The sequence below is a fragment of the Arabidopsis thaliana genome (assembly GCF_000001735.4).
Source record: "Arabidopsis thaliana chromosome 1 sequence".
Taxonomy (NCBI): domain Eukaryota; kingdom Viridiplantae; phylum Streptophyta; class Magnoliopsida; order Brassicales; family Brassicaceae; genus Arabidopsis; species Arabidopsis thaliana.
The window spans coordinates 14,907,852-14,919,876 of record NC_003070.9 but is presented as its reverse complement, the minus strand read 5'-3'; the positions used below and the strand labels follow the sequence as shown (position 1 = coordinate 14,919,876).

The following is a 12,025-nucleotide window of genomic DNA, read 5'->3' as shown; positions in this document are numbered from 1 at the left end:
TACCAATTCACAGTTATCTAGAAAATTAATTTTCCACAATAAGTCTTGACACCCATGATTTCATTAAAATTTTTACTATAATTCTTTCCCTATTTTCAAGCAAACTTCTGTTTGTGACCTAACAGAATAGACATCTCGCAAGCTCAGCAACTCAACACATAAATATAGCATTCGGGATTCAAATTTTCTCTTAAACTCATATTCAAATCTTATAGTAATCAAAACACAGTTATCTAACTTAAATTCTTGACAGCATCGCATGACTTCATTACGTATACTAATTAGTTATTATCATATGTGAACCATACGTGTAAATCTAAGATGAGTTCTTACCATTTTGATTTCTTCAACTTCTTCAATCGATGGTTCCGGGTAAACAGATGAAACTGCACCATAACTCACGATTTTAACCTTGTTTTTGCGCACACCATCCAGTTCAGGCTCCCTAACCACCCTCCACCAAGCAAGCGCCACAACAATTTTTGGATGACCATAGCGCCGGTAACAGGTATCAAATTCCAATGCCTTTCTCCCATTGGCCTCACAATCTAGAACCTCTTTGCTGCAGTAGGAAAACATTTAACAATTTGAAAGAAACGATCATCCCCTCAACGCCGACGTCGGGATCACCAGAATGAGACAGAATTCCAACTTCAACAACAGCACCGACGAGATCTGTACGTTCAGTGTAAGTTTAGATCAAACCCTACCCTCAAATATGTTGTCTCTAAAAATCAATTGATAAAGTTAATAAACATAGACTTACCGACTAACTGGTCGGTATCGAAAGTCCCCTCCAATATGTTGTCAAAGGAAGTGAAATTGTTGAACTAGATAGCGGTGTTCGGATCCACAGAGGTTACAACCGTCTCGTCCATCAAGTAAATCCCATATTCAGCTGTCGTAGTCTTGACTGGATCAGAATTATGTATAACCTTGAAGTTGGTTAACCTGATCCACTTATTTTCAGAGATCTTGTCGAAGTAGAAGGCAGGGTCGGTGGATTGTAACCTCCATCCTCATCCCTTATTCAGAAACTCGCAAATTGTTAAAATCAGGAACATGCAAAAAAAAAAAAATTATTACCGTTTCATCAGATATGATAACTCTTAGTTCGAATGAATCGTCTCTTTGTAATATTTTGTACTTTTTCCAGACAAGGACTCGTACAGTCCAGCCGGTGATTACTGGGGAGTGCTCGTTGAGAAGATGGTAGTTGAACATTTTTTTCTTTTCGTTTCAGTGATTTTATGGTCAACTAATGGGTTAAGCAACTTCTTTAAATAACATCTCACATAACCAATAACTCAATGTTTAGAATACCGATAGATTAGTAATAACTATACGAATTAACCGGATATCGTTTAGGTATAATTACATTATGGACTCAAAGATTATTTTTAAAACGAGTATCCATAGTAACAAATCCACAAAATTTGGGTTATTGTCATGCATTACATAACTATATATGTGAATCCATTAGATATAAACGTCTGAAGATCCACGTGGATAACAAAAAATTTATTTAGCATGTTTAATATTTTTGAATATTAAATCAAAATATTTGAACCGGGAAGATGGAGAGCTCTCATTCGGAAGCGAGGGAAAATTGCTGCCAAAACCAATTCAAAAATCATCTTGTTTTACTTTGGATAAATACGTATTTATACTTGTATTCATGGTAACAAATCCACATACAAGATATAATGACAAACAATATTTCACTATTTTTAAGGATCCATGATATGTCAAACATTACTATAACCACATGGATTACAACAAATGTCTAGAAATGATTAAAATAGTAAAATGATACATTGAAAATATTTGAACTGGGAAGGTGGGGAAATCTAATTCGGATGAGAGGGAAAATTGCCACCAAAAACACAACAAATATCAACTTTTTTTTTGGGAAACAAATATCCAGGCGGATTGTAATTTTTTTTTATTACTACACTGATTAAAAAAGATTAAATATATTTTATACACAACAATCAAAACCAACGACAGAGTTGCAAAAATTAAACATAGACCAAACCGGGTCTATACCACACATCGATGTCTAAGTTATTGGTATAATAAGGTCTATAAATAGAACAAAACCTTTAAACATTCTTATAAAAAGATGAATTGTTTAATGAAGATAAGGTGGGGGATTTACGGGAAAGCAAAGTTTATAATAATGTTAATTTACATAATGATTGTGAGTAATTTTCTTCATTTAATATGTAGGAGATTCCAATGATGGATGTACACATTCCTCAGCTATTGATTGAGATCATCGTTAGTAAACTTGCTGAAGATGGTGTTGAAGCTTTAAAGAACTGGTTGCTAGCTGGGAGAGAGGGAAAGGATGTTCTTATGTCCACAAAAACCCTAGCCTCTGTTTGCATTGACATGGACAATCATTTTATGTGGTGGTCAATGCCTCATTCTAAGTACTACAGTTTCTTCCAAAAATGTCTTGGTGCAAATAATCCGTATGCAAAGTTTGTAGAGAAGAACAAAGGACTGGCGTATGAGTCAACAACCGGGTACTATCAGATGAGATGCCGATGGAATGTTACTCACGACAAACCCGTGTTCATTGACATGAATAACGAGAAAAGGTGCATTATGCATCCTCCTTTCCAGCCAGGAAGAATGGTGAGGCGTACGTGCCATAGGTGCAAGAAAGTTGGGCATAGGTGCAAAAAGTGTCTCACTTAAGGTGGACCTCATGAATAAGAAGATCTATGGGTTTGTGTTTTTGTTGGTTAGTAACATCTAAGTGTTTTTTGTTTTTGTTATATTATATTAAGTTTTAGGGGAATATAAACCAGTAAAGATTGTGATCTTTAATTTACAATGACATATAAGGTCCAATTTTTTATTTAGTCATATGTTTTCATTTTCGTTATTGGAAATTGTTTCGTTTGTTATCCTTGTAAGAAAATATATATCTCCAATCCATGGAGTCTTATTCATTAAATGGCAATTTTGTATCCTTTGATATAAAGAAAATTGTTTAGTTTGTTATCCATATAAATCTATAATCAAAATGAGGAAAAAACATAATAGTGAATATGTCTAGAAACTAGCATCGGAAGGACATATGTGTTGACGATGGATCCCTTGATGTATAGCTTCACGAATAATATTCAACAGATAAATCAATATAAAGGGTGTTAGTAGGAAGTGAAAACCTGACGTATTAGGTCTAAAAAGAACGAATAGATTATGATACCTACTACAAAAAGGGCTAAGGTTATAGTGTTTAGGATTATAGAAATTAGGGTATAGGGATTCTCTAATTTCCCTCATTCGGAATCCTTGGAAAACTATCTACATTATTAAATCAGCATTAATAAAACATTTTGTTCAGCATGATATATTTGATATAAATTTTATGTGTCCATGAATACATATCCACTTGAACCTTTAATAACACTCAAGAAAATTAGTTGGACTAATTCTGACCAATTGAAAATTCAGTACAACTTATTAATCAAAACGTAGGTAGATAATAGAATCGAAATGGTTAAGCAATGATGAATAGCCGAATTATACTTTGATAAATATACTAACAGAAATTACAATAATTTCGGAAATAAAACGATTAAAAACATAAACAAATAAAATAAAAAGCAAAAATAAAACGAGGATATTTTTCATAGATCTAAGCTGCGATCTCAGGTCTTCAATGTCTTCCCGAAGAACGGAATCTAGATCCCGCGACTCCTGTGACAAAGATGTAATCACGGAATCACAAAATTTAGCCCTTTTTCACTTTTTAGTGTATAAGCCTCGATGTTATCCACTTTTCTATCAACTCATAGATCTCTTCAACGATACATGTATCCGTCCATTTGAACAAATGGTTCCGATTTTCCTGTATTATCGATAGTTAATTCGGATAGCAAGTAGTATGAATTATCAGATAATTAGTAGATTTACTTACGGAAGATCCCAGTGGACATGCATAAAACAAACGACCAGGGTTCCTTGGAGTAGCTGATGTTTTCATCACTACTTCCTCGTCACAAGGGCAGAACATCGGGATACCTCCAAGTCGATCTACCATGTTCAAGTTTCTATAGAAGTGTAAAAGTGTAAATGATTAAAATATTATATAAATTAAATAAAAAGTATAATCACCTTCAAAGTATAATTTTAATATTAAAATATTATATAAGCGGACCATTTTATGGTTTAGTTGATTAAAATATTATATAAATTAAATAAAAAGTATAATTATGGTTTTATTTATACAAATCCACTAGTGACAAATCCATGAATATTGAAGTAGTCCATGAATACAAATCCACATAAACATACATAACACAAACCGTAGAAAATGATGTAATGTTTTAATATAGAGAACAATTACCGAATACCTAAATAATTATTTTGATAGTATTTATGGTTGATTCGATTGGTATGATGGAGATAAATACTTAGACGCAGAGTTTTAATAAAGAGAACAATTACCGGATACTATTTCCTTAAATTCCCTTATTCGAAATCTATGGAAACCTATCCACTTGTGACAAATCCATTCATAAAAAGTAAAATTATGATTTCAAGTATACAAATCCATTAGTGACAAATCCATGAATATTGAACTAGTCCAAAGATACAAATCCACAAAATCATACATAATACAAACTGTAGAAAATGATGTTCTAACATTTTAGTTCGTTATTGATTAACAGCTTAACACAGAGCAAATTTCCAACAAACTGAAAATTGATCTAACACAAAGCACGGATCTTAAAAAAATAAGTGAGGACAAAGCACTCGGGGCAAACATCCAAACTCCCAAAATGTAGTAAATGACAATCTGGGATAGAGTTTAAAATCCTATACCCCCGGTATAGTTGCTGTCCTGTTGGAGCCATGTCTTGTATCTGAGTCATGACCTGCTCGGCGCAATTAACAGCTTCCTGGAAATTATTAAACATCTCCAAATACTTTTTTAGTATTATTCTACCATCCTCTGGATTACAGCAAAGAACATAAAAAATACCAAAAACAAAATAAGAGTGTAAGTAATGAACTGCAGCTTATTCAAAGCTTGAACATAGGGGCCAACTAGAGCAGCTAGTCGTAAGCCTTCGATGTATTTGGCTGTGTTGTTACCAGACTGTAAACACCTTAGCAAAAATGGCCGGTAGGGCGACCCTTCGATGCATAAAGAGGAAACCGTAATAAACTCATCAAGACAAACCTCCTTTAAAACTTCATCAGAAATGAATACTTAGACGCAGTGTTTAGGGTTATTTCTATTGGTATGATGGAGTTGGAAAATTATAATAATTTTGAGAGTATTTAGGGTTATTTCTATTGGTATGATGGAAATAAATACATAGACGCAGTGTTTTAATATAGAGGATAAGTACCGAATACTATTTCCCTAATTTCCCAAATTCGGAATCCATATATAACTATCCACATTGCTAAATCTGCGTTAACCCAACATTTTGTTCAGCTGAATATATTTTGTATAAATTGTATGTGTCCATGAATACAAATCCACTCTCTACTTTTATTAACTTCGAAACAATTAGTTGGACTAATAGTGAGAAATTGAAAATTCAGTACAACTTATACATCAAACATATAAAGTAGCAGACAAAAAAGTAAATAAAGGTAGCCGTGAAACAACACCAATGTCTAAAACACATATAATATCTTAATTAAGATTTAGTTAAATGGAAAGCTGATTAGCTGGAGTGCGATTGGTGAAGTGGTGCGACAAGTTCTTGAAAAAGATCTATAGCGTACTGACCCCTGAATTCATTGACAATTTCATCTGTGATAAGGGCCATTTTCTCTACATTTCCATCAGTTGCATAAATTTTGATGAGCTTCATTGAGACCCGTCCACAATCCCCAGACCTCTCGTTGACATAAATCCCTTTGATCCTTGTCCAACTGAAAGGAGCCAATCCATGAACTTGAGACATACGAGGCTGACAGAATTTGTTAATTATGTACGAGATTTGAACCACAATAGGTGCAATGAACTCCTCGACTTGTCGATCATCGTTTAGGTGGTAGTTTGGATCAAGTATGTCAACACACCAATTCCCTAAATTGATTGCCAGCCCGACCCAATGCTGGTTTTTCCAAATCATTGGCATCAAGATGAGGTCAATTTCTTCTAACCAAACTAATGGAGAACCAGGAATGGTCCGCTTGAACTGGTTATTCCATTGGACACGCAACTTATTTTTTGCAGATTGAAAGGAACGGTATTTCCCTTGTAGATAATTGTCCAACCAAGGTTTGATAATTACTGCGCATTCTTTACAGAGTGTCAATCTGTGCCTTTCATTAAGGAAACTTCCTAGTACCTCCATGTAATTAGCATATTGATCCACATGAACTAAAATGAGTTAATGGGAGTTTGTTTTACCATGGTATCAACCCAACTGGTCGGCTGTGCAAGCTGGAGCAGGAATCTGTGGGATATCACAATATCACCACGAGTGATCTTTTCCCTGAAATTATTAAGTAATTTTAGTTTGTCTATAAAGCATCAAAAATAGAGAAAAGTAAAAAGGGTAATCAAATTACTTATGTGGCTCCTTCCGGAGGTTGTCAATGAAATCTTAGAATTTTTTTTAGTCCAAAATGGGAAACAAATCAATTTGATCCGTGGGGGAGCATTTGTTTTTTTTTTTGCAAAAACAAAACAAGTTGGGCTTCTGTATCAGTGAAAACAGTTGGCGACCGTTCCCTTGCAGGTGATGAATCACTGACTTCAACATAAGCTCCACTATTGGCGGGAACATCCTAAGATGTTATAAATGAAATTTAATATTTTGAGAACGCCATAAATAAACCACCATTCCAAATGAGCAGCAGGAAATTCTACCTCTTCATCATCGTTTTCAATTTCATCATCTTCTTTATGATCATTGTCTTTTTGATCATCTTCTTTTTTATCATCCTACAAGGTAAAGAGGGCATAAAGTGAGTTATCCACAAAGTTAAGTATATCCACAATTGGGAATCCATACCAAATACGTAGTGGATAATAAGTTTTTACGGTCAATTAATCCTAAAACACTATCCTGTCGTTGTAGTATTTTAGGTGCCAATCCAAATGGGTGTGATGCAGACAGATGAGATATGATCAGAAGTTGCTAAGTCAAGCCAAGCAGAATTTGGTTGGTTTTCTAACAGTCCTAGTGTTGATGCAGAAAACAGTAAAAAATCACAGAAATGACTGATATACTCGATCGCAAGGTCGACTACCAGAAGGGACCCTGTGATCGAGTACAACAGGATGATAGAGAGTGAAAATGCAGAAATGGACCAGTTTAGTCTATCACGCAGTCTCACTGTTAGTAGACTAGTGTGATCGAGTAGAATGATTGAAAACAGAAAAATACTAAAATTCAATAACAAGTGAATGAAGCATGTAAGTAAACAGAGAAATCAAATGGATGAGAAATTCCTAAGGATGGGGTAATCAAATAGGGTGGTCTCCCTAATCAATTCAGTTGGTTAACAAATCTCAATTAAGCTATCCCTATACAACAGGTTCAACAATAGATTAATTCACTCCCGTGATAGAAATCCTCAACCATAGCTAGACATTGACCTAATTCCCATTAGCGATCTCAAACTTAGCAGGCAATAAGAACCGACTGTTAAAGCCAATAACCGCTCTAAACGGTCAATCCTTTGGGATAGAGACGATTATCACTAAAATTAGTAGATCCAAAATTCCATTAAACGCCTTCTGGGCGCTGGAACGTTTGGGATCGGATTCCAGTTGATCAGAAAGGAATAAGCAGTAAACACAACTAATCCAGAAGAGATTCAATAAATCTACACTTAACCAACATATTCGACCAGGGGTTCCACAACTACTCTATCCCATCCTCAGAAATCCTAATCACTACTCAGACAACATGCTTAAAAACAATAACATAGAAACGATTGAAGATTGCATACTAAAAATATTAAGGGAATGAAACAAAGATGAACAAGCAAATGAAAGCAAAATCTGAATAACTTAGAAGAAAAATCGAAATACAAAGTTGTAGGAATGAAAAGCGGCTGCTGAATAATAGTGCGAAATTCGTGTCTCTAAAAGTGCATGTCTCAGGGCGAAACCCTTAGAGACTTATTTATACTAAGATAAGAAAGCGGGCTTCGAGCCCACTTAACGGCCCATGGACAGCGTGATCAAGAGTGTCGGCTCAAAGTGGGCTTCCTGATGGGCTTCGAATGGGCTTCGAATGGGCTTCGAATGGGCATTCTCTTCTCTTCTCTTTCTGATGCTCAGGTTGTCTGGTTGAGTGCGGATTCATCAGAGGGTCGAGTAGGTTGGTTGACGGAATGGTCTTGGCTGCTTCTTGGACTCTGTGATCTAGTAAGTGGGTCAGCTGTCAGGATGGACTCGTTCTTCTCCTTTGTGATCGAGTATAACTGGTGGACTAGCAAAGTGGACTGCTTGGTCGCCTCTGCGAAAGAGTAGAATTGCAGAATGCACTGCCTCCTCTCCTCTGTGATCGAGTATATCTGGCAAAATGGACTGCCTGGTCTCCTCTACGATCGAGTAGAAGTGTCTAGATGGACTGTTGAGCTGACTACTTCCCTCTCTGCTACTGGTGATCGAGTATGTTGGTGGAAGTGTGACTTTCTGTTCTGTTTTTCCTCTTTCTGAGCACCAATAGCTCCAAAACACCTGAAACAACTCCAGAATGCAGAATGTATGCAAGACTAGTCCTAGACTCGACTAAAGATGCAAAATGTACAAAAATGATGGTGAATGTTATGACAGATGGATGAAACTAGACTCAAAATGGTGATAAAAGGATGTGTAAAACATGCAAATTATAGACATATCAACTTCCCCAAACTTAGTCTTTGCTTGCCCTCAAACAAACAAGTAGACATAAGCTGAAGGAGAGGTTTGAAGGTGGAGATTCAGAACCAAAACATCATATAAATCAGATAAAATCAATGTCCAAGTTGGCAGTTCTAGGATGCGATATTATCGAACTCTACTCAAAAATGTTAGCCATGCCTTATTATAGTTCAATCCCACTCTTATACTCGATCCTACACATACTTTCAAATCTACCAATCCTTTTAACATTCATTAGTTTAAGAACATGATTCAAGCGATGCATCATCAATTAACTCATTTGGCTTTGACTAATTATAAGAGTTAAAGATGGATTATGAGTGTTTAGATAACACTTATACCCATTTTCTCCCAAAAGAGGCTAAAACCAACAAAAAATTGCTTAGAATCAGTAAATAGCTTTGTTAGTAATTCTATGGTCAAAATGTATCACAATCCAAAGCCTATGACTAATTATAAGAGTTAGAGATGGATTAGGAGTGTTAAGACAACACTTACACCCATTTTCTACCAAAAGAGGGTAAAACCAACAAAATATTGCTTAGAAGGAGTAAATAGCTTTGTTAGTGTTTCTATTGTCAAAATTTGTCACAATCGAATACATTTGACTAATTATAAGAGTTAGAGATAGATTAGGAGTGTTTAGGTAATACTTATACCCATTTTCTCCCAAAACGGGTTAAAACCAACAAACAATTCCTTAGAAGCAGTCAACAGTTTTGTTAGTGTTTTTGTGGTCAAAATGTGTGACAATCCAATGCATTTGACTAATTATAAGAGTTAAAGATGGATAAGAAGTGTTTAGACAACACTTATATCATGTTTCTCTCAAAAGAGGATAAAACCAACAAAAAATTGCTTAGAATCAGTAAATGGCTTTGTTTGTTTTTCTATGGTCAAAATGTGTCACAATCCAATGCATTTGACTAATTATAAGAGTTAGAGATGGATTAAGAGTGTTTAGACAACACTGATACTCATTTTCCCCCAAAAGAGGCTTAAACCAACAAAAACTTGCTTAAAAGCAGTAAACAATTATGTTAGTGTTTTATGGTCAAAATGTGTCACAATCCAATGCATTTGACTAATTATAAGAGTTAAAGATGGATAAGAAGTGTTTAGACAACACTTATACTCATGTTCTCCTAAAAGAGGCTAAAACCAACAAAAATTGCTTAGAAACAGTAAATAGCTTTGTTAGTGTTTCTATGGTCAAAATGTGTCACAATCCAAAGCCATTGACTAATTCTAAGAGTTAGAGATGGATTAGGAGTGTTTAGACAACACTTATACCCATTTTCTACCAAAAGAGGCTAAAACCAACAAAAAAAATTGTTTAGAATTAGTAAATAACTTTGTTAGTGTTTCTATTGTCAAATTTTGTCACAATCCAATGCATTTGACTAATTATAAGAGTTAGAGATGGATTAGGAGCGTTTAGATAATATTTATACCCATGTTCTCCAAAAATAGGCTAAAACCAACAAAAAATTGCTTAGAAGCAGTAAACAGTTTTGTTACTGTTTTTATGGTCAAAATGTGTTACAATCCAATGCATTTGACTAATTATAAGAGTTAAAGATGAATAAGAAGTGTTTAGACAACACTTATATCAAGTTTCTATCAAAAGAGGATAAAACCAACAAAAAATTGCTTAGAATCTGTAAATGGCTTTGTTAGTTTTTCTATGGTCAAAAAGCGTCACAATCCAATGCATTTGACTAATTATAAGGGTTAGAGATGGATTAGGAGAGTTCATACAACACTTACACCTATTTTCTCCCAAAAGAGGTTTAAACCAACAAAACATTGCTTATAAGCAGTAAGCAGTTTTGTTAGTGTTTTTATGGTCAAAATGTGTCACAATCCAATATATTTGACTAATTATAAGAGTTAAAGATGGATTAGAAGTGTGTAGACAACACTTATACCCATTTTCTCCCAAAAGAGGCTAAAACCAACAAGAAATTATTTAGAAGCAGTAAATGACTATGTTAGTGTTTCTATGGTCAAAATGTGTCACAATTCAAAGCCTTTGACTAATTATAAGAGTTAGAGATGGATTAGGAGTGTTTAGACAATACTGCTTAGAAGCAGTAAACACTTTTGTTAGAGATGGATTTGGAGTGTTTAGACAACACTGCTTAGAAGCAGTAAACACCTATTTTCTCACAAAAGAGGCTAAAACCAACAAAAAATTGCTTAGAAGCAGTAAACACTTTTGTTAGTGTTCTTATGGTCAGAATGTGATGATATGTCTATAATTTGCATGTTTTCAGTGTCCATTCATCATCGTTTTGAGTCCAGTTTCGTATCATTCACTGTTTTATATCATTTCTCATCATTCTTGCATACTTTGCATGACTAGGATAGCTTTGCATACATATTGCATTTCTGAGTTGTTTTCAGGTGATTTAGAGTTGTTTGCGAGCAAATTGGAAGAAACGAGCCATAACCAGAAGATATACTCGACCACCAGGTTGTGTGCATCCAGCACCATACTCGACCTCCTGGTCGAGTGACTTTGGAGCCATTCTTTCCTTCTACTCGACCCCCTGGTCGAGTGACTTTGTAGCCATTCTTCCCTTCTACTCGACCCCCTGGTCGAGTAACCTCAGCCCAGGCCACTCGATGACGTTACTCGACCCCCTGTTCGAGTATCACTTCGCCACACCACTTGACAACACTCGGCCATTCACTATACCACATTACTCAACCCCCTGGTCGAGTATCACTTCGCTACACCACCTGACCACACTCGACCATTCACTCTAGCAATTTACTAGACCCCCTGGTCGAGTATCATCACTCACCACCATCACCTTCACTCAACCAGACAAGCTGAGCACAAGGAAGAGAAGAGGAGAAGACAAAGTGTTTGGAAGCGGCCTGGACCTCCATCGGATCACGAAGCCAATCTCGGCCCATTATCATTCTATGGGCCGGGCGATTAGGTTATTGGCCCGTCTACTATCATTTTATTTCGTTTTGTATAAATAGATGTCTTAGGGTTCTGTCCGGAGACATCTAGTCGACATTGAGTTTTTGCTTCAGTTTTATTTTCTGTTTTACTCTGCTACGCCGCTTTTGCTTCTGCAACCTGTAATTCGAGATTTTTCCAAGTTATTCAGATTCCGCATTTGATTTCATCTGTCA

General features: G+C 35.5%; 4 pseudogenes across 4 annotated transcripts; 1 reads left to right on the top strand and 3 right to left on the bottom strand.

Annotated features, from left to right (window-relative positions):
* Window positions 1-288: 288 nt before the first annotated feature.
* AT1G40081 lies at window positions 289-1,224 on the bottom strand (annotated as a pseudogene; the record flags this gene model as incomplete). The annotated part of the gene is made up of 1 exon: window positions 289-1,224.
* Window positions 1,225-2,244: 1,020 nt separating this feature from the next.
* Window positions 2,245-2,709, top strand: AT1G40080 (annotated as a pseudogene; the record flags this gene model as incomplete). Its single annotated transcript has 1 exon — window positions 2,245-2,709.
* Window positions 2,710-3,525: 816 nt separating this feature from the next.
* AT1G40079 lies at window positions 3,526-4,113 on the bottom strand (annotated as a pseudogene). Its single transcript has one exon.
* A 739-nt stretch (window positions 4,114-4,852) lies between these two features.
* On the bottom strand, window positions 4,853-6,937 carry AT1G40078 (annotated as a pseudogene). The gene has a single exon.
* Window positions 6,938-12,025: the final 5,088 nt, after the last annotated feature.